General features: G+C 57.3%; 1 long non-coding RNA gene across 1 annotated transcript in view; it reads right to left on the bottom strand.

Moving 5' to 3' along the window:
* LOC138350012 (uncharacterized) overlaps window positions 1-16629 on the bottom strand; it is a 157914-nt gene extending 141285 nt beyond the window's left edge. The window contains exon 1 of the long non-coding RNA XR_011221985.1: window positions 16514-16629. This is a non-coding gene — a long non-coding RNA (uncharacterized lncRNA). The remainder of the gene's footprint in view (window positions 1-16513) is intronic.
* Window positions 16630-26286: the final 9657 nt, after the last annotated feature.

A 26286-nucleotide genomic window follows, 5' to 3' on the forward strand; every position in this document is an offset into this window, starting at 1 on the left:
GACTGTGGTGCTGTGCGTGGCTCAGGCTTTTAGTTAGATTACATTCCACTGTGTACACTCACCTATTTGTGCCTGCAGACTTGAGCGTTGGCTCTTGGATGCCGCCATTCTGTCCTCCGGTTGTTTAAAGCAATGACTCCTGTCATTCTCTATCATTCACAGTTTTATAACTGCTTCCATAATGTGTTCATTTAGTGCATTCCATTTTCCACTACTCTCACGCTAAAAGATAACTTTCTAACATCTCTGTGACTCAGGTGAGTTTCCACTCATGCCCCCTCGTTCTGTTGGTACTCCGTGTGAACATTTCATTTATTTCCCCCACTGTCAATCACCCGTGAATATTTTCTATGCTGCTATCATATCCCCCTCTCTCCCTTCTTTTTCTAACGTCATCAGGTTCAGTTCCTTCAGTCGCTCTTCATACCCCATCCCTCGTAACTCTGGGACGAGCCTCGTCGCAAACTTCAGAACCTTTTGCAGTCTCTTTCTGAGTTTCTTCAAGTGGTTTCTTCATGATGCGGGCGGCATACTCTAAGACTGGTCTCAAGTTGGCAGTGTAAAGTGCCCTAAAAGCTTCCTTACTAAGTTTTTTGAATGACATTCAAACTTTTGCCAGTGTAGAGTACGCTGCTGTCGTTATCCTATTTATATGTGCTTCAGGATTTAGATTTGGTGTTACGTCCACCCCCAGGTCTCTTTCTCGAATAGTTTCAGATTGTTGTGTTGTGTTGAGCTCCAGTAGCCATTTCTCTGACCATCTCAGCAGCCTGTTCAACTAAGTAATTATCAAAAGGCGGCACCAAGCCGGGAAGGCTATGGTGCGCCCATCAAATGTGCGGAATAATTAGAGGGCGCGAAATATCACTAAGAATGCCAATATGAGAACAGAAACGCATAAGGCGAACGATATCAAAAGTATCGAATTCACCAAGAATTCTATCGATGGACAAGTGACCGCGGGGGGACGGTCGGAAAGCAAGACACACGCTCGTCCTGGAAGTCAGGACATTCAACAAGGATATGCACGACTGTAAGAGGAACAATGTAGTTTGGACAATAAGGAGCAGGGCGGCGCTCCATTAAGTGTCCGTGAGTTAAGCATGTATGGCCAATACGTAACCTTGCCAGAGCAGTTTCCCACCGCCGGATATGGTGGTAGGAGGAAGGCCACGGGGACACACTACTCTTAAGAGCACGCAGTTTGCTACCAGCAACAGATAACCAACAACCCTGCCAACAGGCAAGGATGGTGGAATGAATAACTGGGTAAAAGTCGGAATAAGGAACACCTTTACGGGAGATGGCACAAGTGCGGACAGCTTCCTTAGCGGCAGCGTCCACACAATCATTTAAAGAGACACCAATATGGCTGGGAATCTAGCAAAACTCAACTGTCTTAAATCTACTAAAAATAAGAAACAGTCATGTTGAATCTTGACCACCGGATGGACTAGATTAAAGGACTCCAGAGCCATGAGGGCACTGCGAGAGTCAACTACAACCACAGAGGAGGATTGACAACGAGAAAGCAGGACACGAAGAACATAGAGAATAGCATAAAATTCTGCCGTAAAGACGCTAGTCTCCGGAGGCACAGAGTAACCTACACCGTCTGCTGACTTAGACCCATCGGTGAAGATGAAAACGGAGCGGGAGTGTGAAGAAAAGTGTTCAAGGAAAAGACGTTTCAGAACTGCAGGAGGGGTAAAAGCTTTAGTGATGGGTCAGGGATTTACAAAATTTAGGAAGGGTGACCCCTCCACGGGGGCAAGGACGGAACGACACGGGTGACCCCTCCACGGGGGCAAGGACGGAACGACACGAGGAGAAATATTGGCAACACTAACCGAAAGAGAATTTTGAAGGCGAGACAAGCGGACAGAAAGAGGGAGGGGGTGAAGGGGAACAGGAACTGCAAGAGGGGCAAGAGTCAAAGCACGACACAGGCGAGAGTGAGGATGCTGTAAGGACCGCACAAGGTAGCGAAGACAATAGCGATCACGGCGATCCTGGAGAGATAGGAAGCCTGTTTCAAGGTACAAGCTGAGGGCAGGAGGCGAACGAAAGGCACCAGAGCTGAGGCACCACTCAGTATGGATGGTGCCTTGATGCAGAGTATCAAGATAGCGAAGAGTAGAAGAAGAAGCAGACGAGTAAGCAGGGAAACCATAATAGAGTTTAGATAGGACGAGAGAGGAATGTAAAGCGAGGAGCGTGCGCCTATCCGCTCCCCAATAAGTAGAGGACAAAACCTTAAGTAGGTTAAGGGTCTTAGAGCATTCGACTCGGAGGTAAGAGATATGGGGCGACTAAGACAAAAGAGTGTCAAAGATTAATCCCAAAAGCTTAATGGAATCTTTGTACACAAGGGGATGACCATAAAGTGACAAAGAGGGACGAAGAACGACCTGTTTCCGAGTAAAAGTCATGGCACAAGTCTTAGTAGTAGAGAACTTGAAGCCATGATCGGTGGCCCAAGATGACACGGCATCAATCGCAAGTTGAAGCCGGCGCTGAAGGAGAGGTGAATTATCACACCCTAACACACACACTGTACACTCACAACACAGTTTACACAGTGTACACTCACAACACAGTTTACACAGTGTATACTCACAACACAGTTTACACAGTGTATACTCACAACACAGTTTACACAGTGCATACTCACAAGACAGTTTACACAGTGTATACTCACAAGACAGTTTACACAGTGTATACTCACAACACAGTTTACACAGTGTTTGTGTAAATGAGGTAAATGGGCAGATAAATGTACCTGCCCATGAGGGACCTGCCCATGAGGGACCTGCCCATGAGGGACCTGCCCATGAGAGACCTCCCCATGAGGGACCTGCCCATGAGAGACCTGCCCAAGAGGGACCTGCCCATGAGAGATTTGCCCATAAGGGACCTGCCCATGAGGGACCTGCCCATGAGAGACCTCCCCATGAGGGACCTGCCCATGAGGGACCTGCCCATGAGGGACCTGCCCATGAGGGACCTCCCCATGAGGGACCTGCCCATGAGAGACCTGCCCATGAGAGACCTGCCTATGAGAGACCTGCCCATGAGAGACCTGCCCATGAGAGACCTGCCTATGAGGGACCTGCCCATGAGAGACCTGCCCATGAGAGACCTGCCCATGAGGGACCTGCCCATGAGAGACCTGCCCATGAGAGACCTGCCCATGAGGGACCTGCCCATGAGAGACCTGCCCATGAGGGACCTGCCCATGAGAGACCTGCCCATGAGAGACCTGCCCATGAGGGACCTGCCCATGAGAGACCTGCCCATGAGCCACTTCCCGCCTAGTACAGTGACTCTGACACTGGTCTAGAGGGCATTCAACGCGAGGCATGATTGGGTGACAGTACAGGGTTGCAGCCAATGAGCAGGCGACTTGGAGCTACGACGCTAGTGAGCTCCAATACAGGAGGTCGGATAGGTGCCCCTGGGTCACTAACCCCGCGGACTTGGTCAGGTGAACACGTGGGGGGGGGGGTGTCGACTCTCCACCACTTATCACCAAATTCGCTCTCGTGTGGCAAGTTGAGCTCACTAGAGGAAGCAAGGGGGACATCCCAACATCAATGAGTAGCAGCAAGTATCACCTTGTGGACAAGATGGCCGCGCGGAAAGTGTGCGCGCGAAACGACTGCTGCAGTAAGACTTAGTAGGACGCCACAGGCTAAAGTAGGGGAGATGATGATGATGATGTCACCCCGTGATGGTGGCACCGTGTGAAGAGTGTGTCATCAGCTACACGCGCGGAACAGTCCCGACTTGACAAGTTAGTCGGTAAGTGGATGCAGTGATGATGGTGCACAGATGGCCGGCACTGTAGGAAGACCACTAAGTGCTGTGACAAGGAAGCTTTTCATCATGAAGCAACACCAGTCATTACTGTGTTTTACCTGTCAACCCGAGACGAGATTAATATAAGAGTGAGAGTACAAATGATCAATGTTGGTCCAACCAGTAGAGTGTGTGTGGTCGTGTGACTCAAAGCCAGTGTAGTCTATCAGTGTGGAGGACACTGCTCGGATACTATAGGGGAGAGGCGCCAGGGTGTGTAGAGAGGCGCCAGGGTGTGTGGAGAGGCGCCAGGGTGTGTGTGGAGAGGCGCCAGGGTGTGTGGAGAGGCGCCAGGGTGTGTGGAGAGGCGCCAGGGTGTGTGTGGAGAGGCGCCAGGGTGTGTGGAGAGGCGCCAGGGTGTGTGGAGAGGCGCCAGGGTGTGTGGAGAGGCGCCAGGGTGTGTGTGGAGAGGCGCCAGGGTGTGTGGAGAGGCGCCAGGGTGTGTGGAGAGGCGCCAGGGTGTGTGTGGAGAGGCGCCAGGGTGTGTGGAGAGGCGCCAGGGTGTGTGGAGAGGCGCCAGGGTGTGTGTGGAGAGGCGCCAGGGTGTGTGGAGAGGCGCCAGGGTGTGTGGAGAGGCGCCAGGGTGTGTGTGGAGCGGCGCCAGGGTGTGTGTGGAGCGGCGCCAGGGTGTGTGTGGAGAGGCGCCAGGGTGTGGTGGAGAGGCGCCAGGGTGTGTGGAGGGGCGCCAGGGTGTGTGTGGAGAGGCGCCAGGGTGTGTGTGGAGAGGCGCCAGGGTGTGTGTGGAGAGACGCCAGGGTGTGTGTGGAGAGGCGCCAGGTGTGTGTGGAGAGGCGCCAGGGTGTGTGTGGAGAGGCGCCAGGGTGTGTGTGGAGAGGCGCCAGGGTGTGTGGAGAGGCGCCAGGGTGTGTGGAGAGGCGCCAAGGTGTGTGGAGCGGCGCCAGGGTGTGTGGAGAGGCGCCAGGGTGTGGAGAGGCGCCAGGGTGTGTGTGGAGAGGCGCCAGGGTGTGTGTGGAGCGGCGCCAGGGTGTGTGTGGAGAGGCGCCAGGGTGTGTGTGGAGAGGCGCCAGGGTGTGTGTGGAGAGGCGCCAGGGTGTGTGGAGAGGCGCCAGGTGTGTGGAGAGGCGCCAGGGTGTGTGGAGCGGCGCCAGGGTGTGTGGAGAGGCGCCAGGGTGTGTGTGGAGAGGCGCCAGGGTGTGTGGAGAGGCGCCAGGGTGTGTGTGGAGAGGCGCCAGGGTGTGTGTGGAGAGGCGCCAGGGTGTGTGGAGAGGCGCCAGGGTTGTGTGGAGAGGCGCCAGGGTGTGTGTGGAGAGGCGCCAGGGTGTGTGGAGAGGCGCCAGGGTGTGTGTGGAGAGGCGCCAGGGTGTGTGGAGAGGCGCCAGGGTGTGTGTGGAGAGGCGCCAGGGTGTGTGGAGAGGCGCCAGGGTGTGTGGAGAGGCGCCAGGGTGTGTGTGGAGCGGCGCCAGGGTGTGTGTGGAGCGGCGCCAGGGTGTGTGTGGAGAGGCGCCAGGGTGTGTGTGGAGAGGCGCCAGGGTGTGTGGAGAGGCGCCAGGGTGTGTGTGGAGAGGCGCCAGGGTGTGTGTGGAGCGGCGCCAGGGTGTGTGTGGAGCGGCGCCAGGGTGTGTGTGGAGAGGCGCCAGGGTGTGTGTGGAGAGGCGCCAGGGTGTGTGGAGAGGCGCCAGGGTGTGTGTGGAGAGGCGCCAGGGTGTGTGGAGAGGCGCCAGGGTGTGTGGAGAGGCGCCAGGGTGTGTGGAGAGGCGCCAGGGTGTGTGTGGAGAGGCGCCAGGGTGTGTGGAGAGGCGCCAGGGTGTGTGGAGAGGCGCCAGGGTGTGTGGAGAGGCGCCAGGGTGTGTGGAGAGGCGCCAGGGTGTGTGTGGAGAGGCGCCAGGGTGTGTGGAGAGGCGCCAGGGTGTGTGGAGAGGCGCCAGGGTGTGTGTGGAGCGGCGCCAGGGTGTGTGTGGAGAGGCGCCAGGGTGTGTGTGGAGAGGCGCCAGGGTGTGTGGAGAGGCGCCAGGGTGTGTGTGGAGAGGCGCCAGGGTGTGTGTGGAGAGGCGCCAGGGTGTGTGTGGAGAGGCGCCAGGGTGTGTGTGGAGAGGCGCCAGGGTGTGTGTGGAGAGGCGCCAGGGTGTGTGTGGAGAGGCGCCAGGGTGTGGTGGAGAGGCGCCAGGGTGTGTGGAGAGGCGCCAGGGTGTGTGGAGAGGCGCCAGGGTGTGTGGAGAGGCGCCAGGGTGTGTGTGGAGAGGCGCCAGGGTGTGTGTGGAGCGGCGCCAGGGTGTGTGTGGAGAGGCGCCAGGGTGTGTGTGGAGAGGCGCCAGGGTGTGTGTGGAGAGGCGCCAGGGTGTGTGTGGAGAGGCGCCAGGGTGTGTGTGGAGAGGCGCCAGGGTGTGTGTGGAGAGGCGCCAGGGTGTGTGTGGAGAGGCGCCAGGGTGTGTGTGGAGAGGCGCCAGGGTGTGTGTGGAGAGGCGCCAGGGTGTGTGTGGAGAGGCGCCAGGGTGTGTGTGGAGAGGCGCCAGGGTGTGTGTGGAGAGGCGCCAGGGTGTGTGTGGAGAGGCGCCAGGGTGTGTGTGGAGAGGCGCCAGGGTGTGTGGAGAGGCGCCAGGGTGTGTGTGGAGAGGCGCCAGGGTGTGTGTGGAGAGGCGCCAGGGTGTGTGTGGAGAGGCGCCAGGGTGTGTGGAGAGGCGCCAGGGTGTGTGTGGAGAGGCGCCAGGGTGTGTGTGGAGAGGCGCCAGGGTGTGTGTGGAGAGGCGCCAGGGTGTGTGTGGAGAGGCGCCAGGGTGTGTGTGGAGAGGCGCCAGGGTGTGTGTGGAGAGGCGCCAGGGTGTGTGTGGAGAGGCGCCAGGGTGTGTGTGGAGAGGCGCCAGGGTGTGTGGAGAGGCGCCAGGGTGTGTGGAGCGGCGCCAGGGTGTGTGGAGAGGCGCCAGGGTGTGTGTGGAGAGGCGCCAGGGTGTGTGGAGAGGCGCCAGGGTGTGTGTGGAGAGGCGCCAGGGTGTGTGTGGAGAGGCGCCAGGGTGTGTGGAGAGGCGCCAGGGTGTGTGTGGAGAGGCGCCAGGGTGTGTGTGGAGAGGCGCCAGGGTGTGTGTGGAGAGGCGCCAGGGTGTGTGTGGAGAGGCGCCAGGGTGTGTGTGGAGAGGCGCCAGGGTGTGTGTGGAGAGGCGCCAGGGTGTGTGTGGAGAGGCGCCAGGGTGTGTGTGGAGAGGCGCCAGGGTGTGTGTGGAGAGGCGCCAGGGTGTGTGTGGAGAGGCGCCAGGGTGTGTGTGGAGAGGCGCCAGGGTGGTGTGGAGAGGCGCCAGGGTGTGTGTGGAGAGGCGCCAGGGTGTGTGTGGAGAGGCGCCAGGGTGTGTGGAGAGGCGCCAGGGTGTGTGGAGAGGCGCCAGGGTGTGTGTGGAGAGGCGCCAGGGTGTGTGGAGAGGCGCCAGGGTGTGTGTGGAGAGGCGCCAGGGTGTGTGTGGAGAGGCGCCAGGGTGTGTGTGGAGAGGCGCCAGGGTGTGTGTGGAGAGGCGCCAGGGTGTGTGGAGAGGCGCCAGGGTGTGTGGAGAGGCGCCAGGGTGTGTGTGGAGAGGCGCCAGGGTGTGTGTGGAGAGGCGCCAGGGTGTGTGTGGAGAGGCGCCAGGGTGTGTGTGGAGAGGCGCCAGGGTGTGTGTGGAGAGGCGCCAGGGTGTGTGGAGAGGCGCCAGGGTGTGTGGAGAGGCGCCAGGGTGTGTGTGGAGAGGCGCCAGGGTGTGTGGAGAGGCGCCAGGGTGTGTGGAGAGGCGCCAGGGTGTGTGGAGAGGCGCCAGGGTGTGTGTGGAGAGGCGCCAGGGTGTGTGTGGAGAGGCGCCAGGGTGTGTGGAGAGGCGCCAGGGTGTGTGTGGAGAGGCGCCAGGGTGTGTGTGGAGAGGCGCCAGGGTGTGTGGAGAGGCGCCAGGGTGTGTGGAGAGGCGCCAGGGTGTGTGTGGAGAGGCGCCAGGGTGTGTGTGGAGAGGCGCCAGGGTGTGTGTGGAGAGGCGCCAGGGTGTGTGTGGAGAGGCGCCAGGGTGTGTGTGGAGAGGCGCCAGGGTGTGTGTGGAGAGGCGCCAGGGTGTGTGGAGAGGCGCCAGGGTGTGTGGAGCGGCGCCAGGGTGTGTGTGGAGAGGCGCCAGGGTGTGTGTGGAGAGGCGCCAGGGTGTGTGTGGAGAGGCGCCAGGGTGTGTGTGGAGAGGCGCCAGGGTGTGTGGAGAGGCGCCAGGGTGTGTGGAGAGGCGCCAGGGTGTGTGGAGAGGCGCCAGGGTGTGTGTGGAGAGGCGCCAGGGTGTGTGGAGAGGCGCCAGGGTGTGTGGAGCGGCGCCAGGGTGTGTGTGGAGAGGCGCCAGGGTGTGTGTGGAGAGGCGCCAGGGTGTGTGGAGAGGCGCCAGGGTGTGTGTGGAGAGGCGCCAGGGTGTGTGTGGAGAGGCGCCAGGGTGTGTGGAGAGGCGCCAGGGTGTGTGGAGAGGCGCCAGGGTGTGTGGAGAGGCGCCAGGGTGTGTGGAGAGGCGCCAGGGTGTGTGTGGAGAGGCGCCAGGGTGTGTGGAGAGGCGCCAGGGTGTGTGTGGAGAGGCGCGCCCTCACAGAGCCCAGGAACACCTCGAGGGGTGGGAGAGCGCCACCCAGGTCGCTCTCGAAGGAATGAAGCTCCAGCTAAGTAACTAACCTTCCCCATTCCCTGTTGACTACAACTTCCTTTAAGACACAGTTAGGGCATTATATCATAATTCGTGTACAAGGATGCACTTTTCTACATATATGTATACTGGGGTGAAATAGCTAGTGACCCAAGTCCACTACAAGCCCACCATGGCCAGTGCTCATTGGAATAAGTTGTTCAGAGTACATGACTCTAAAACAACTAGTGACAATAAAGCCTAGTGCTACTGAGGGATAATTCGGCAGTGAATCTTGTATGGTGGAATATATAGATTTGACTTACAAGCCCCGTAATTTCTTAAGTAAATTAATATGCAAAGATAATATTGCAGCTACCAGAATTGTCTCGGTAGAGCAGCGGTTCCCAAACTCATTATGGTCATTACCCCTTTATCATATAACGTCCATATTACTGGTGCGGTACACTAGGTACAGGCACCTGCTGGTATCCTCTGGTATCCCACCAACCCGTCCTCTTACTAATGACGTCGCGTTTAGCTCATATGCGCACTATGGCTAAATATCATCCTACTACAAAATGGAAGCGGCTTGCGAAAGTGACGCTCTGTCACGTTTTAAGTTTTGGGTTCTCTGGCTTAGGCTGTTAGGTTAGGGGAGAAAACTTTCAATTAACGATTTTCCACGACGTTTTGAAACCTTAGGGGACATTCCTGCCCTCCTAATCTACCAGATGACCCCTTAACTTGCTGTTTTGGGGGAAAAAATCCAATATTTAATTGGAAAATAAATTTCCATTTTGAATTACGTCGATATTTGGCCATACCGCATACGGGCGAAAAGCGACGTAATTTGTAAGAGGACGGGTTGTAAATTAACGGTTTCCATGACGTTTTGAAACCTTACGAGAACTTGCTGCTCTCCTAACCTATAAGAGCACCCAAAAGTTGCTGCTTTGGGTCCATTTCATTTGGAAAATTAATTTATATTTTTTTAAAATTCCAATACGGCGATTTTTGGCCGTAGCGCATGAGGGAAAAGCGACGTAATTTGTAAGAGGACGGGCTGAGGAGACTATCTGAGGCACCTGTACACTGCCTCAACTTATGCCCTTCCCGGCTTGCTGCCTTCTTTTGATAATGACTTACTTGGCAGAGATCAGGATATGGCTTTGGGACGAGGCGGTGGTGGGACCTTGGTGCCCAACCGCGCCCACCTGCATGACGGGAGACCGTGGCTCTACCCAGGGGTCGGGCACCAGGGCCTAGGGTGGCCCTTATGTTTACCAGCGCATGAGGCTAGTGCTTGCAAATTATTGTTTTGTATTTGTATACCATACTTACTAAATGTTATTAGTTATAAACACTGTTTCCGTGCACCTCTGTCTGAAGTATGACACGCTTAGAGTTACACGTCTTTAGCACTTTATATTATAATTGTGTAAAGGTTATTCCTGTGAAGGGATTATCAAATTTCGCTTGGTTGTAAAGCGAGGCTGTTAGACAACTGAAGACGTTCGTCAGGGTAACCATTCACGTCTGGTTGTATTGAACTACAGATGGAGCGCCAGTGTTATGAGGGGGGTTGGCCAGAGGTTACCGACGCCGCCACGGGACGCCTCGGCCGGAATAGCACCGTCGTCATCAAGGCGTCCTAGCCTCATAATTGCTCGGCCAACCCGTCCTCTTAAATTTACGTCGCTTTTCGCTCATTTTCCCGTATGGCCAAAAATGTACGTAATTTGAAATGAAATCGGCTTATGAAAATGACGTACTGTTCCGTTTTCTGTTTTGAGTCTTCCGGCTTACTATTCAGTGCCTAAATATGTACAATATGCTAATATAAAATAATATTAATTTATTTTTGATAAAATTCCTGTTTTGAATGAACAGCATGTTAAAATTGATGAATGCATCTTTGGGGTCGACCGCTGGACGGAATGGACTTGGTCCGAGGACGGGTTGGGGTTTGTGCTTACGTGCCGGTGTGGGGGGTAAGAAGACCCCCCCCCCCCTCTCGCTTTTGTTACCACTGTCATAGCAGCAGCATAGTACTGTGGCAGTAATCTGTGTGGAGGCCCTCGTACAGATCCTGTGTGTCAGGCTTTATTGAACGCTTTTGGTACGTTTCTGAGTATTATATTACATTACTGTTTTTCATGGTGTCATTGGCTGTAGCAGTGTATGGGAACCCTCTATGGCTTGTGTATTGTATCATGTTATACTCCTCTTCCACTTCCATATCTGAGGACAGTGAGTTTTTTCCAATATTTGATCTGCCGTCTCGAGTAAGGAAATTGGTCTGTCATTTCCTGTCTGACTTATTGTTGTACTTGGCTTAGTGAATAATCGCGGTTGTATTTCATTCGTGAGCAGAGAGTGCACTTTGGGTCCTGGTTCCCACTCCCCCCCCCAGGCCCCACCAACTCAGACATCCCCCCCCCCCATCCTACCTTCCTATACAATTTTGGCCTTGATGTTACTTAACCACTTGATCATACCAGTGGCCCGGCCACCACTAGGGGCGACCCGGCCACCACTAGGGGCGACCCGGCCACCACTAGGGGCGGCCCGGCCACCACTAGGGGCGACCCGGCCACCACTAGGGGCGACCCGGCCACCACTAGGGGCCCGGCCACCACTAGGGGCGGCCCGGCCACCACTAGGGGCGGCCCGGCCACCACTAGGGGCGGCCCGGCCACCACTAGGGGCGACCCGGCCACCACTAGGGGCGACCCGGCCACCACTAGGGGCCCGGCCACCACTAGGGGCGGCCTGGCCACCACTAGGGGCGGCCTGGCCACCACTAGGGGCGACCCGGCCACCACTAGGGGCGACCCGGCCACCACTAGGGGCGACCCGGCCACCACTAGGGGCGACCCGGCCACCACTAGGGGCGACCCGGCCACCACTAGGGGCGACCCGGCCACCACTAGGGGCGACCCGGCCACCACTAGGGGCGACCCGGCCACCACTAGGGGCGACCCGGCCACCACTAGGGGCGACCCGGCCACCACTAGGGGCGACCCGGCCACCACTAGGGGCGACCCGGCCACCACTAGGGGCGGCCCGGCCACCACTAGGGGCGGCCCGGCCACCACTAGGAGCGGCCCGGCCACCACTAGGGGCGACCCGGCCACCACTAGGGGCCCGGCCACCACTATGGGCGGCCTGGCCACCACTAGGGGCGACCCGGCCACCACTAGGGGCGGCCCGGCCACCCTGTCTTACTGATGATACCAGCATATTGGTTCACTCATGTTCATGTCTAAACCCAAGCAGTCGAAATTACACCCAAACACCACCACAACCAAACACCACAACCAAACACCACCACAACCAAACACCACAACCAAACACCACCACAACTAAACACCACCACAACCACCACCACAACCAAACACCACAACCACCACCACAACCAAACACCACAACCACCACCACAACCAAACACCACAACCACCACCACAACCAAACACCACCACCACAACCAAACAACAACACCACAACCAAACAACAACACCACAACCAAACAACACCACCACAACCAAACAACATCACAACCAAACAACAACACTACAACCAAACAACACCACAACCAAACAACAACACCACAACCAAACAACACCACCACAACCAAACAACATCACAACCAAACAACACCACAACCAAACAACACCACAACCAAACAACACCACAACCAAACACCACCACCACAACCAAACAACAACACCACAACCAAACAACATCACAACCAAACAACAACACCACAACCAAACAACACCACAACCAAACAACAACACCACAACCAAACACCACCACCACAACCAAACAACAACATCACAACCAAACAACACCACCACAACCAAACAACACCACAACCAAACAACAACACCACAACCAAACAACATCACAACCAAACAACACCACTACAACCAAACAACACCACTACAACCAAACAACACCACAACCAAACAACAACAACACAACCAAAGCCAAACATCACCACCACAACCAAACAACAACAACACAACCAAACAACAACTCCACAACCAAACAACAACACAACCAAACAACACCACCACAACCAAACAACACCACAACCAAACAACACCACAACCAAACAACAACACAACAACCAAACAACACCACAACCAAACAACACCACAACCAAACAACAACACAACAACCAAACAACACCACAACCAAACACCACAACCAAACAACACAACCAAACAACACCACCACAACCAAACAACACCACAACCAAACAACACCACCACAACCAAACAACATCACAACCAAATAACAACACCACAACCAAACAACACCACAACCAAACAACACCACAACCAAACAACACCACAACCAAACAACAACACAACAACCAAACAATACCACAACCAAACACCACAACCAAACAACACCACAACCAAACAACACCACCACAACCAAACAACATCACAACCAAACAACACCACCACAACCAAACAACACCACAACCAAACAACACCACAACCAAACAACAACACAACAACCAAACAACACCACAACCAAACACCACAACCAAACAACACCACAACCAAACAACACCACAACCAAACACCACAACCAAACAACAACACAACCAAACACCACAACCAAACACCACAACCAAACAACACCACAACCAAACACCACAACCAAACAACACCACAACCAAACACCACAACCAAACAACACAACCAAACAACAACACAACAACCAAACAACACAACCAAACAACAACCCAACAACCAAACAACACCACAACCAAACACCACCACAACCAAACAACACCACAACCAAACAACAACAACACAACCAAACAACAACACCACAAACAAACAACACCACCACAACCAAACAACTCCACAACCAAACAACACCACAACCAAACAACAACACAACCAAACAACACCACCACAACCAAACAACTCCACAACCAAACAACACCACAACCAAACAACACCACAACCAAACAACAACAACACAACCAAACAACACCACAACCAAACAACACCACAACCAAACAACACCACCACAACCAAACAACAGCTCCACAACCAAACAACACAACAACCAAACAACAACAACACAACCAAACAACAACTCCACAACCAAACAACAACAAAACAACCAAACAACAACAAAACAACCGAACACCACCACCACAACCAAACAACAACACAACCAAACAACAACACCACAACCAATCAACAAAACAACCAAACAACAACACCACAACCAAACAATAACAACACAACCAAACAACACCACAACCAAACAACAACACAACCAAACAACACCACAACCAAACAACAACACAACCAAACAAGACCACAACCAAACAACAACACAACCAAACAACAACACCACAATCAAACAACACCACAACCAAACACCACAACCAAACAACAACACAACCAAACAACACCACAACCAAACAACGCCACAACCAAACAACAACACAACCAAACAACACCACAACCAAACAACAACACAACCAAACAACACAACCAAACAACACAACCAAACAACAACACAACCAAACAACACCACAACCAAACAACAACACAACCAAACAACACCACAACCAAACAACAACACAACCAAACAACACCACAACCAAACAACAACACAACCAAACAACACCACAACCAAACAACAACACAACCAAACAACACAACCAAACAACAACACAACCAAACAACACCACAACCAAACAACACCACAACCAAACAACAACACAACCAAACAACACAACCAAACAACAACACAACCAAACAACACCACAACCAAACAACAACACAACCAAACAACAACACAACCAAACAACACCACAACCAAACAACACCACAACCAAACACCACCACAACCAAACAACAACACAACCAATCAACAACACAACCAAACAACAACACCACAACCAAACAACACCACAACCAAACAACAACACAACCAAACAACAACACAACCAAACACCACCAGAACCAAACAACACCACCACAACCAAACAACAACACCACAACCAAACAACACCACAACCAAACAACACCACCACAACCAAACAATACCACCACAACCAAACAACAACAACACAACCAAACAACAACACAACCAAACAACACCACCACAACCAAACAACACCACCACAACCAAACAACAACACAACCAAACAACACCACAACCAAACACCAACACCACAAACAAACAACAACACAACCAAACAACACCACCACAACCAAACAACATCACAACCAAACACTACCACAACCAAACAACAACACCACAAACAAACAACATCACAACCAAACACTACCACAACCAAACAACAACACTACAACCAAACACCACCACAACCAAACAACACCACCACAACCAAACAACACCACAACCAAACAACACCACAACCAAACAACACCACCATAACCAAACAACACCACAACCAAACAACAACACCACAACCAAACAACAACACCACAACCAAACAACACCACAACCAAACAACATCGACACAACCAAACAACACCACAACCAAACATCGACACAACCAAACAACACCACAACCAAACAACAACACCACAACCAAACAACACCACCACAACCAAACAACACCACCACAACCAAACAACAACACCACAACCAAACAACAACACCACAACCAAACAACAACACCACAACCAAACAACACCACAACCAAACAACAACACCACAGCCAAACAACATCGACACAACCAAACAACAACACCACACAACCAAACAACACCAGCACAACCAAACAACAACTCCACAACCGAACAACACCACCACAACCAAACAACAACTCCACAACCAAACAACACCACCACAACCAAACAACAACTCCACAACCGAACAACACCACCACAACCAAACAACAACTCCACAACCAAACACCACCACCACAACCAAACAACAACACCACAACCAAACAACACCACCACAACCAAACAACAACTCCACAACCAAACAACACCACCACAACCAAACAACAACTCCACAACCAAACAACAACTCCACAACCAAACAACACCACCACAACCAAACAACAACTCCACAACCAAACAACACCACCACAACCAAACAACAACTCCACAACCAAACAACACCACCACAACCAAACAACAACTCCACAACCAAACAACACCACCACAACCAAACAACACCACCACAACCAAACAACAACTCCACAACCAAACAACACCACCACAACCAAACAACAACACCACAACCAAACAACAACTCCACAACCAAACAACAACTCCACAACCAAACAACACCACAACCAAACAACAACACAACCAAACAACAACACCACAACCAAACAACAACACCACAACCAAACAACAACTCCACAACCAAACACCACCACCACAACCAAACAACAACTCCACAACCAAACAACACCACAACCAAACAACAACACAACCAAACAACAACACCACAACCAAACAACAACTCCACAACCAAACACCACCACCACAACCAAACAACAACTCCACAACCAAACAACAACACCACAACCAAACAACAACACAACCAAACAACAACACCACAACCAAACAACAACACAACCAAACAACAACACAACCAAACAACACAACCAAACAACAACACAACCAAACAACAACTCCACAACCAAACAACAACACAACCAAACAACAACACCACAACCAAACAACAACACCACAACCAAACAACACAACCAAACAACAACACAACCAAACAACACCACCACAACCAAACAACACCACCACAACCAAACAACACCACCACAACCAAACAACACCACCACAACCAAACAACACCACCACAACCAAACACCACAACTCCACACTAACAATACACTAACGCCTGATGAAGACCAGTATACACGAGGCTACACAACCACAACACTACAACCATAAGCGGTCACAACTACGCCCTCGTGATGACGTCACCACCCTCCCACACCCACACACTACACCCAACTACCACCAACCACCACCACCAACCACCACCCACCACCACCACCACCACCCACCACCACCCAAGTACCACCCAAGTACCACCCTACGTACCTGTCAATGCTATATTACTCCAAATAAAGAGAGAGGTGTTCCTGTAGGGCCGGTGATGATGGTAATCCCAGGACGAGTGTTGAGACGCTAGTTAATCCATGGTGGGCAGTTTGTAGGTCAACCAACACACTCGACACTGAGGCCCGGTCACTAGGTATGACTAATGGGGTGATTAGACTTAGACGAGAGGACATAGACAATGGGGGGAGTGAGAGAGAGGACTAGTATGGGTCCTACCCCCCATTGGATATTTCAAGGCCGTGTACAGAGGGTTGAGTGACCTGTCGCTACACCTCTTGCTTTCATACTGACACATCTCGACCTGGATTGGCGGTGCCAAAGGTGCCAATAAGCCATAATGGCTCCCTAGGACTTTGACCCTTACAACTGAACGTGGAACTGTTTGGCCGTTGGGTAATTAAGTTAATTTTCCGGGTTTTCTAAATAGTTTTGTGGGAAATTTGTGTATTTGTGTTGGAGTATCGTGTGTCAGACAGCGCTGCCGTGTGCCCGAGTCTCTGTATTGATCGTTGAGGAGAGGAGGAGGAGGAGGTGGAGGTGTGTGTCGTGGTGAAGACTGACCTCACCAGCTGATCAACACCACCCACACACACACACACACACACACACACCTGCTGTTGCAATACCTCAGGTTGCCTACACTGTGCCAGTGCCAAGCCTCGCAGGGACACTCAAGGATGCAGCTCCGGCCAGTGCCACATATGATGCCATCTCTCCCACCCTCCCACCCACCGGCGCCATCATTCCCTTACACTCGTAACTGAGACAACAACTAGTCGATTTTTGGTACCATGGGCGGCTCCTGCCCCCGGCACCACACACCATGGGCGGCTCCTGTCCCCGGCACCACACACCATGGGCGGCTCCTGTCCCCGGCACCACACACCATGGGCGGCTCCTGTCCCCGGCACCACACACCATGGGCGGCTCCTGTCCCCGGCACCACACACCATGGGCGGCTCCTGTCCCCGGCACCACACACCATGGGCGGCTCCTGCCCCTGGCACTACACACCATGGGCGGCTCCTGCCCCCGGCACCACACACCATGGGCGGCTCCTGCCCCTGGCACCACACACCATGGGCGGCTCCTGCCCCTGGCACCACACACCATGGGCGGCTCCTGCCCCTGGCACCACACACCATGGGCGGCTCCTGCCCCCGGCACCACACACCATGGGCGGCTCCTGCCCCCGGCACCACACACCATGGGCGGCTCCTGCCCCCGGCACCACACACCATGGGCGGCTCCTGCCCCCGTCACCACACACCATGGGCGGCTCCTGCCCCCGGCACCACACACCATGGGCGGCTCCTGCCCCTGGCACCACACACCATGGGCGGCTCCTGCCCCTGGCACCACACACCATGGGCGGCTCCTGCCCCCGGCACCACACACCATGGGCGGCTCCTGCCCCTGGCACCACACACCATGGGCGGCTCCTGCCCCCGGCACCACACACCATGGGCGGCTCCTGCCCCTGGCACCACACACCATGGGCGGCTCCTGCCCCTGGCACCACACACCATGGGCGGCTCCTGCCCCCGGCACCACACACCATGGGCGGCTCCTGCCCCTGGCACCACACACCATGGGCGGCTCCTGCCCCTGGCACCACACACCATGGGCGGCTCCTGCCCCCGTCACCACACACACATGAGAAGAGTTGTGACAGATGAGGCTTGTAGGATCCTCCAAGAGGACCTAAAAAGGTTCAGAGATGGTCAGAGAAATGGCTACTGGAGTTCAACACGAGCAAATGTAAAGTTATGGAAATGGGACTAGGAGATCGGAGACCAAAGGGACAGTACACAATGAAGGGGAACAGCCTACCTGTGACGACGCGCGAAAGAGACCTGGGGGTGGACGTAACACCTAATCTATCTCCTGAGGCACATATAAATAGGATAACGACAGCAGCGTACTCTACACTGGCAAAAGTTAGAACATCATTCAGAAACCTAAGTAAGGAGGCATTTAGGGCGCTTTACACTGCCTACGTAAGGCCAGTCTTAGAGTATGCCGCCTCATCATGGAGTCCCCATCTGAAGAAGCATGTAAGGAAACTGGAAAAGGTTCAGAGGTTTACAACGAGACTCGTCCCAGAGCTACGAGGGATGGGGTATGAGGAGCGCCTGAGGGAACTGTGTCTTACGACACTAGAAAGAAGAAGGGAGAGGGGGGACATGATAGGAACGTATAAAATACTCAGAGGGATTGACAGAGTGGACATAGATGAAATGTTCACACGGAATAGTTACAGAATGAGGGGACATGGGTGGAAACTGGAAACTCAGATGAGTCACAGGGATGTTAGGAAGTTTTCTTTTAGCGAGAGAGTAGTGGGGAAATGGAATGCACTTGGGGAACAGGTTGTGGAAGCAAATACTATTCATAATTTTAAAACCAGGTATGATAGGGAAATGGGACAGGAGTCATTGCTGTAAACAACCGATGCTCGAAAGGCGGGATCCAAGAGTCAATGCTCGATCCTGCAGACACAACTAGGTGAGTAAACACACACACACACACACACAAACACACACACACACACACACACACACACACACACACACACACACACACACACACACACACACACACACACACACACACACACACACACACACACACACACACACACACACATACACACACACACACACACACACACACCAGGGATTCTCACTAGTATTACGTCTTATTAACAATCTTAGAACCTTATGTAACCCTGTGGTCACACTAGGACTGGTGACCTACCAGGGGGTCACACTAGGACTGGTGACCTACCAGGGGGTCACACAAGGACTGGTGACCTACCAGGGGGTCACACTAGGACTGGTGACCTACCAGGGGGTCACACTAGGACTGGTGACCTACCAGGGGGTCACACAAGGACTGGTGACCTACCAGGGGGTCACACTAGGACTGGTGACCTACCAGGGGGTCACACTAGGACTGGTGACCTACCAGGGGGTCACACTTGGACTGGTGACCTACCAGGGGGTCACACAAGGACTGGTGACCTACCAGGGGGTCACACTAGGACTGGTGACCTACCAGGGGGTCACACTAGGACTGGTGACCTACCAGGGGGTCACACTAGGACTGGTGACCTAAGAGTCAGGTCAGTTTAGCCGGGATTGGTGGGAGAGGAAGGGAGAGTGTGTGGGAGGGGAGACAGAAGGGGAGGGAAGGAGCACTGTGGGAGGGTAATGGGGGAGGGCGGGGGCCATGGTACCAGCGTCTGGGAGGGGTAGGGTGGAAGGGGGCGGCACGAGGCGGGGATAGATGGGAGTGGGTGGGATAGGAGAGGACGGGGCGGGCAAGGAGGGTATATAACAGCAAGATATTCACCCAAAAATAGCACAGCTGCCTTGACTCTCAGGGGCCTCGTCCCCCCCCCCATCACCCCCCTCCCCACTGGTCACCCCCCCTCCCTCACCCCACTGGTCACCCCCCCCCTCACCCCACTGGTCACCCCCCCCCCTCACCCCACTGGTCACCCCCCCCCCCCTCACCACTTTACTATTCCTCTGATTGATACGAATTTAAACATGGAGGTGAGAAGGTTGTAGAGTTGTTGTTGTTGTTGTTGTGTGTGTGTGGCGCGAAACTGGGCGACCGTCCACTGGCCGGCACCGTCCACTGGCCGGCACCGTCCACTGACCGGCACCGTTCACTGGCCAGCACCGTCCACTGGCCGGCACCGTCCACTGGCCGGCACCGTCCACTGGCCAGCACCGTCCACTGGCCGGCACCGTCCACTGGCCGGCACCGTCCACTGGCCGGCACCGTCCACTGGCCAGCACCGTCCACTGGCCGGCACCGTCCACTGGCCAGCACCGTCCACTGGCCGGCACCGTCCACTGGCCAGCACCGTCCACTGGCCGGCACCGTCCACTGGCCAGCACCGTCCACTGGCCGGCACCGTCCACTGGCCGGCACCGTCCACTGGCCAGCACCGTCCACTGGCCAGCACCGTCCACTGGCCGGCACCGTCCACTGGCCGGCACCGTCCACTGGCCGGCACCGTCCACTGGCCGGCACCGTCCACTGGCCGGCACCGTCCACTGGCCGGCACCGTCCACTGGCCGGCACCGTCCACTGGCCGGCACCGTCCACTGGCCGGCACCGTCCACTGGCCGGCACCGTCCACTGGCCAGCACCGTCCACTGGCCGGCACCGTCCACTGGCCGGCACCGTCCACTGGCCAGCACCGTCCACTGGCCAGCACCGTCCACTGGCCAGCACCGTCCACTGGCCGGCACCGTCCACTGGCCGGCACCGTCCACTGGCCGGCACCGTCCACTGGCCGGCACCGTCCACTGGCCAGCACCGTCCACTGGCCAGCACCGTCCACTGGCCAGCACCGTCCACTGGCCGGCACCGTCCACTGGCCGGCACCGTCCACTGGCCAGCACCGTCCACTGGCCGGCACCGTCCACTGGCCGGCACCGTCCACTGGCCGGCACCGTCCACTGGCCGGCACCGTCCACTGGCCAGCACCGTCCACTGGCCGGCACCGTCCACTGGCCGGCACCGTCCACTGGCCAGCTCCGTCCACTGGCCGGCACCGTCCACTGGCCGGCACCGTCCACTGGCCAGCACCGTCCACTGGCCGGCACCGTCCACTGGCCAGCTCCGTCCACTGGCCAGCACCGTCCACTGGCCAGCACCGTCCACTGGCCGGCACCGTCCACTGGCCGGCACCGTCCACTGGCCAGCACCGTCCACTGGCCGGCACCGTCCACTGGCCAGCACCGTCCACTGGCCGGCACCGTCCACTGGCCAGCACCGTCCACTGGCCGGCACTGTCCACTGGCCAGCTCCGTCCACTGGCCAGCACCGTCCACTGGCCAGCACCGTCCACTGGCCGGCACCGTCCACTGGCCGGCACCCGTCCACTGGCCGGCACCGTCCACTGGCCGGCACCGTCCACAGGCCAGCACCGTCCACTGGCCAGCACCGTCCACTGGCCGGCACCGTCCACTGGCCGGCACCGTCCACTGGCCAGCACCGTCCACTGGCCGGCACCGTCCACTGGCCGGCACCCGTCTAGTGGCCGGCACCCGTCCACTGGCCAGCACCGTCCACTGGCCAGCACCGTCCACTGGCCGGCACCGTCCACTGGCCGGCACCGTCCACTGGCCAGCACCGTCCACTGGCCGGCACCGTCCACTGGCCAGCACCGTCCACTGGCCGGCACCGTCCACTGGCCGGCACCGTCCACTGGCCAGCACCGTCCACTGGCCAGCACCGTCCACTGGCCAGCACCGTCCACTGGCCGGCACCGTCCACTGGCCGGCACCGTCCACTGGCCGGCACCGTCCACTGGCCGGCACCGTCCACTGGCCAGCACCGTCCACTGGCCAGCACCGTCCACTGGCCAGCACCGGTCCACTGGCCGGCACCGTCCACTGGCCGGCACCGTCCACTGGCCAGCACCGTCCACTGGCCGGCACCGTCCACTGGCCGGCACCGTCCACTGGCCGGCACCGTCCACTGGCCGGCACCGTCCACTGGCCAGCACCGTCCACTGGCCGGCACCGTCCACTGGCCGGCACCGTCCACTGGCCAGCTCCGTCCACTGGCCGGCACCGTCCACTGGCCGGCACCGTCCACTGGCCAGCACCGTCCACTGGCCGGCACCGTCCACTGGCCAGCTCCGTCCACTGGCCAGCACCGTCCACTGGCCAGCACCGTCCACTGGCCGGCACCGTCCACTGGCCGGCACCGTCCACTGGCCAGCACCGTCCACTGGCCGGCACCGTCCACTGGCCAGCACCGTCCACTGGCCGGCACCGTCCACTGGCCAGCACCGTCCACTGGCCGGCACTGTCCACTGGCCAGCTCCGTCCACTGGCCAGCACCGTCCACTGGCCAGCACCGTCCACTGGCCGGCACCGTCCACTGGCCGGCACCCGTCCACTGGCCGGCACCGTCCACTGGCCGGCACCGTCCACAGGCCAGCACCGTCCACTGGCCAGCACCGTCCACTGGCCGGCACCGTCCACTGGCCGGCACCGTCCACTGGCCAGCACCGTCCACTGGCCGGCACCGTCCACTGGCCGGCACCCGTCTAGTGGCCGGCACCCGTCCACTGGCCAGCACCGTCCACTGGCCAGCACCGTCCACTGGCCGGCACCGTCCACTGGCCGGCACCGTCCACTGGCCAGCACCGTCCACTGGCCAGCACCGTCCACTGGCCAACACCGTCCACTGGCCAGCACCGTCCACTGGCCAGCACCGTCCACTGGCCGGCACCGTCCACTGGCCAGCACCCGTCTAGTGGCCGGCACCGTCCACTGGCCAGCCCCGTCCACTGGCCAGCACCGTCCACTGGCCGGCACCCGTCCACTGGCCAGCACCGTCCACTGGCCAGCACCGTCCACTGGCCAGCACCGTCCACTGGCCGGCACCGTCCACTGGCCAGCACCGCCCACTAGCCAGCACCGTCCACTGGCCAGCACCGTCCACTGGCCGGCACCGTCCACTGGCCGGCACACGTCCACTGGCCGGCACCCGTCCACTGGCCGGCACCGTCCACTGGCCAGCTCCGTCCACTGGCCAGCACCGTCCACTGGCCAGCACCGTCCACTGGCCGGCACCGTCCACTGGCCGGCACCGTCCACTGGCCAGCACCGTCCACTGGTCAGCACCGTCCACTGGCCAGCACCGTTCACTGGCCAGCACCGTTCACTGGCCAGCACCGTCCACTGGCCAGCACCGTCCACTGGCCGGCACCGTCCACTGGCCAGCACCCGTCTAGTGGCCGGCACCGTCCACTGGCCAGCACCGTCCACTGGCCAGCACCGTCCACTGGCCGGCACCCGTCCACTGGCCAGCACCGTCCACTGGCCAGCACCGTCCACTGGCCGGCACCGTCCACTGGCCGGCACCGTCCACTGGCCAGCACCGTCCACTGGCCAGCACCGTCCACTGGCCAGCACCGTCCACTGGCCGGCACCCGTCCACTGGCCAGCACCGTCCACTGGCCGGCACCCGTCCACTGGCCGGCACCGTCCACTGGCCGGCACCGTCCACTGGCCGGCACCGTCCACTGGCCGGCATCCGTCCACTGGCCGGCACCGTCCACTGGCCGGCACCGTCCACTGGCCGGCACCCGTCCACTGGCCGGCACCGTCCACTGGCCGGCACCGTCCACTGGCCAGCACCGTCCACTGGCCGGCATCCGTCCACTGGCCGGCACCGTCCACTGGCCGGCACCGTCCACTGGCCGGCATCCGTCCACTGGCCGGCACCGTCCACTGGCCGGCACCGTCCACTGGCCGGCACCCGTCCACTGGCCGGCACCGTCCACTGGCCGGCACCGTCCACTGGCCAGCACCGTCCACTGGCCGGCATCCGTCCACTGGCCGGCACCGTCCACTGGCCGGCACCGTCCACTGGCCGGCATCCGTCCACTGGCCGGCACCGTCCACTGGCCGGCACCGTCCACTGGCCGGCACCCGTCCACTGGCCAGCACCGTCCACTGGCCGGCACCGTCCACTGGCCAGCACCGTCCACTGGCCGGCACCGTCCACTGGCCGGCATCCGTCCACTGGCCGGCACCGTCCACTGGCCGGCACCGTCCACTGGCCGGCACCCGTCCACTGGCCAGCACCGTCCACTGGCCGGCACCGTCCACTGGCCGGCACCCGTCCACTGGCCAGCACCGTCCACTGGCCAGCACCGTCCACTGGCCAGCACCGTCCACTGGCCAGCACAGTCCACTGGCCGGCACCGTCCACTGGCCAGCACCGTCCACTGGCCAGCACCGTCCACTGGCCAGCACCGTCCACTGGCCAGCACCCTTCAAAACATGGCCGCCGTTACCGTCTGCCGTCACTTGCTCTAGAAATAATTGTTTAAAATATTTATTGCTAATTTTTGCACACTGAAATTACATTAACCTGAAGTATCTACGACAAAATCAATAGGAGCCACGAGGAGGATTCGAACCCGCAAACATGGAACACTCGAGCACACGCCCTAGACCACTACACCACGGACATGGTAAAAAGAAAAGAAACCTGGGATTCTACTGAATCCTCTAAGGGTCCTGAGGCTTCCACTGAAGCCCAATCAAAAATTCAAACATTGGGGGGCAATGCACGACACTTTTAACACTACCTTCATATACACGGTAAAGCTACAAGTTCATCTTACTCCATGATGTTATATATGAAATCAGGGAAAACTTGTCTTTTTACACTTAATTGAATCTAAGATGTGCCTGATTTTGACTCCCTTCTCTGAGTCCATTCACACTGTGAGGGGGTCTTTGATCCCTTGTTGACACTCTGACCCGTCCTGGAACTGTCTGACCCGTCCTGGAACTGTCTGACCCATCCTGGAACTGTCTGACACGTCCTGGAACTGTCTGACCCATCCTGGAACTGTCTGACCCATCCTGGAACTGTCTGACCCGTCCTGGAACTGTCTGACCCATCCTGGAACTGTCTGACCCGTCCTGGAACTGTCTGACCCGTCCTGGAACTGTCTGACCCATCCTGGAACTGTCTGACCCATCCTGGAACTGTCTGACCCATCCTGGAACTGTCTGACCCATCCTGGAACTGTCTGACCCGTCCTGGAACTGTCTGACCCATCCTGGAACTGTCTGACCCATCCTGGAACTGTCTGACCCGTCCTGGAACTGTCTGACCCATCCTGGAACTGTCTGACCCGTTCTGATTGTCTCCCGCGGTCCTTTTTAGTCACACACTCACTCTCTAGTCTTTATGTGGCCAAGAGATCTCTTTATTTGAATGTACGCGAGGGCCACCATCTCTAGTGGCCTCGACGGTGACAGCAAGCCCTGAGGGCCACCATCTCCAGTGGCCTCGACGGTGACAGGAAGCCCTGAGGGCCACCATCTCTAGTGGCCTGGACGGGGACAGGAAGCCCTGAGGGTCACCATCTCTAGTGGCCTCGACGGGGACAGGAAGCCCTGAGGGCCACCATCTCTAGTGGCCTGGACGGTGACAGCAAGCCCTGAGGGCCACCATCTCTAGTGGCCTCGACGGTGACAGCAAGCCCTGAGGGCCACCATCTCTAGTGGCCTCGACGGTGACAGGAAGCCCTGAGGGCCACCATCTCTAGTGGCCTCGACGGTGACAGCAAGCCCTGAGGGCCACCATCTCTAGTGGCCTCGACGGTGACAGCAAGCCCTGAGGGCCACCATCTCTAGTGGCCTGGACGGTGACAGCAAGCCCTGAGGGCCACCATCTCTAGTGGCCTCGACGGTGACAGCAAGCCCTGAGGGCCACCATCTCTAGTGGCCTCGATGGTGACAGCAAGCCCAAAGGGCCACCATCTCTAGTGGCCTCGACGGTGACAGCAAGCCCTGAGGGCCACCATCTCTAGTGGCCTGGACGGTGACAGCAAGCCCTGAGGGCCACCATCTCTAGTGGCCTGGACGGTGACAGCAAGCCCTGAGGGCCACCATCTCTAGTGGCCTCGACGGTGACAGGAAGCCCTGAGGGCCACCATCTCTAGTGGCCTCGACGGTGACAGCAAGCCCTGAGGGCCACCATCTCTAGTGGCCTCGACGGTGACAGCAAGCCCTGAGGGCCACCATCTCTAGTGGCCTCGACGGTGACAGCAAGCCCTGAGGGCCACCATCTCTAGTGGCCTCGACGGTGACAGCAAGCCCTGAGGGCCACCATCTCTAGTGGCCTCGACGGTGACAGCAAGCCCTGAGGGCCACCATCTCTAGTGGCCTCGACGGTGACAGCAAGCCCTG

This window comes from Procambarus clarkii, chromosome 43 (genome assembly GCF_040958095.1).
Source record: "Procambarus clarkii isolate CNS0578487 chromosome 43, FALCON_Pclarkii_2.0, whole genome shotgun sequence".
Taxonomy (NCBI): domain Eukaryota; kingdom Metazoa; phylum Arthropoda; class Malacostraca; order Decapoda; family Cambaridae; genus Procambarus; species Procambarus clarkii.